The 3,033-nt window shown below is 35.9% G+C and overlaps 1 pseudogene; it reads right to left on the bottom strand.

Moving 5' to 3' along the window:
• Positions 1 to 2,012: 2,012 nt before the first annotated feature.
• LOC102840585 lies at positions 2,013 to 2,499 on the bottom strand (annotated as a pseudogene).
• Between the last annotated feature and the right edge of the window lie 534 nt (positions 2,500 to 3,033).

Here is a 3,033-nt window from a genome sequence, read left to right as displayed (position 1 = left end):
TGTTTGTATAACTTGCCAACTATCCATGAAGATACAGGATGAGAATCACCCCAGGTTGAGAACCTTGTCTAAAGATTTCTCAGTAATAGTACCTGAGCTTGCCACTGAAAAGTATACACTTCTTGGGCCTTTACTCTTAGAAGGATTGTGGAAAAAGAAAATTATTTATCTTTGTGAAACTATTAGATTCCTGCAAACCCAAGTGAAATTGCTGTTTTAGTTTCTAAAGTAACAAAGCATAGCAACTCACCCAAAAAACCCAACACCAGGTAATAACCAAAACTTAAGGTGTGAGAACTTATCATTTATCTCTTCTTCACTCTCTTCAGCTACAGACACTCCCTTCCTGATCTAGTTGTGAAATAAAACAAAGCAAAACAAAAAATATTGGATGGTTTCAGCTTATTGCAACCCCTCATGATTCAGTGTAGTTTTGTGATCCTCAACAGGGATTTCAATGACTATAAAACTACAAAAGTAAGATTAGTAGAAAATGGTAGAAGGAAGAAGCTTTATGTTTGCTTTATTCCATCTGTTTTATCTTAACAAATATTCTGACAAAGTTAATTTATAGGGTTTTTTTTGTTTTGTTTTCCAGAATGTGTTCATGAACCAGCAACATCATTTCACTGAGGCTTACTCCAGGGGATTTTATAAGACATAAAAGAAACAGAAAGAGAGAGAAAAGAAAAGAAAATTAAACATGTTTCATATGTTTGGTGCACTTATACGTTATGTGGACTGCTGGTGTGGCACTATAGGATCAGCAATGGACTATGAACCACAAATTCCACAGTTCTAACCCACCAGCTGCTCTTTGGACAATATGCAGGATTGCTATGAGTCAGAATAGACTGGAAGGCACTTAATGACGACAACACCACCAATTGATTATGTAAGGGCAAGCCATACGGAAAGATGAAACATTTAAACAAACCCATTGAAATTAAAACATCTGAAGCAGTAAGAATATGTACAAGCAAAATCTTGTGAATACCAATGGGGTCCAAAGAAACTAACTTCAAACAAGACCTTCATCCTAGTAGAAATATCCAAGCCTCTTTAACTATTTATTTCTTTTAAAGAACCTATTTAATTGAGCAAACCTGGAGAATAAATGACAATTTTTTAACACTGTCAATAACCACATAACTAAAGAAATATTGACCATAACATATGGATAACACTGAAGAATGGGAATTCCAGAATACCTAATACAGAAATCATGCATGGATGAAGAAGTAGTCAGCTATTCCAACAGAGCAAGGGGATACTGCATGGCTTTAAATTAGCAAAGGTGTGCACCAAGGTTGTGTCCTCTCACCCTACTTATTCAATCTGTATGCTGAGCAAATAATCTGAATAATTGGGCTAGATGAAAAAGAATGTGGCATCAGGATAAGAGGAAAAATTAGTTACCTATAATATGCAGATGACAAAACCTGGCTTACTGAAAGTAAAGAGGACTTGAACCACTTGTTTCTGAAGATCAAAGACTTCAGTGGGAATTACAAATAAATGTAAAGACAACAAAAATCCTCACAACACAACCAAAGAAGAACATCATGATAAGTGGATAAAAGGTTGGAATTATCAGTTATCATTTTATTGGGCCTACCATCACTACTGGAGTCCTGGTGAGGCGCTGTGGGTTAATGTGCCAGACTGCAAAGCTGTTTGAACTACAAGGTTGGTGATTCAAGCTCACCAGTCGCTCCTTGGAAACCCTATACGGGGTCATTATGGGTCGGAATAGACTCTACAGCACTTTAACAACCATCACTACTAGAGGAAACAGCAGTCAAGAAATTATATGATAAATTCCATTAGGCAAATCTGCTGTAAAATAATTCTCTAAAGCTATAAAAAAAAAACCAAAGATGTCACATTGAGGACTAAGGTGAGCTTGTCTGAACCAAGCTGCTGTATTTTCTTTCTTTTAAAAAAATTATTCACAATTTAATGTTCAGAGTTTGTTATATGAGAGCCAAAGTTTCCTCTCAGACTGTATTTTATAAACTTAAAATTGGCTGATATGACCAATAAGGATATTTGTTCTTGTCAAATTTGGTTTCAGGAAAGACTTTATGGAAGCCATCAATGGTTATCTGGCCAAACGGAATTATGTTTTTCAACTTCACAAGTTGCTTCTCATATTCCTCAATCCTACTCTTTGAGAGAGACACAAACTCAGTACAACCCTTCACATCTTCTTTTTCTTCCTTCCCCACCAAGGCATTAAAATTTATCTTCTTGCAGAGGGATCTTCAAGGTTTTAAAATTCTTCTTAAAGTTGTCCACAAAGCCAGCCATGGCAATTTTGGCCTTGTCAAAAGTCCAGTCAATCTCTGGAGGTACTTCAGTTACAGCAGTCATCTTGGTGGTGAGGATCTCATTCCATGATTTCAGGAAATTAGCAACCCTTTATTGGTTTCAGGGTATAATTTCCCAAAAGGTTATCAAGTCAATGGCTTTTAGAGTAAGTTTTCACCCAGACATCTTGAGATCCTTCACCATATCCAGAAGCCCATAACCCCAGAAGCCAAGCTATGATATTTGCAGCTGCCTAATATAAATGGAGTGCTTATGTGGTACTGTGGGTTAATGCGTCAGACTGCAAAGCCAACTGAACTGCAAGGTCGGCTGTTCAAGCTCACCAGCTGCTCCTTAGAAATCCCATACAGGGTCGCTATGGGTCAGAATCGACTTGACAGCACTTAACAACAAATATAAATATGGAAACTGACAATATTTTTTTTTTAAAAAAAAAGCTTAGATTACCTTGAATAGACTGTAGATAAAGTTATGCATGTCAAAAGTATTTTAATGATGACTAAGAAAGAAGTGACAATGGCTATAAATTAAGACTATTTCATCTTAGAAAATACATATAGTACCATTAATAGAATGTTGCTAGATAATTAAATGTTCTTCTGTTGAGACTATGAAAGAATATGTTGAAATTGTGATTGGACAATGGAAGAAAAATGGTGCTTTTTATGTAGTGGAAAAGACCTTTTATGTTCAAATATT

Source organism: Chrysochloris asiatica, unplaced genomic scaffold (assembly GCF_000296735.1).
Source record: "Chrysochloris asiatica unplaced genomic scaffold, ChrAsi1.0 scaffold00563, whole genome shotgun sequence".
NCBI lineage: Eukaryota > Metazoa > Chordata > Mammalia > Afrosoricida > Chrysochloridae > Chrysochloris > Chrysochloris asiatica.
This window is presented reverse-complemented; position numbering and strand designations above follow the sequence as displayed.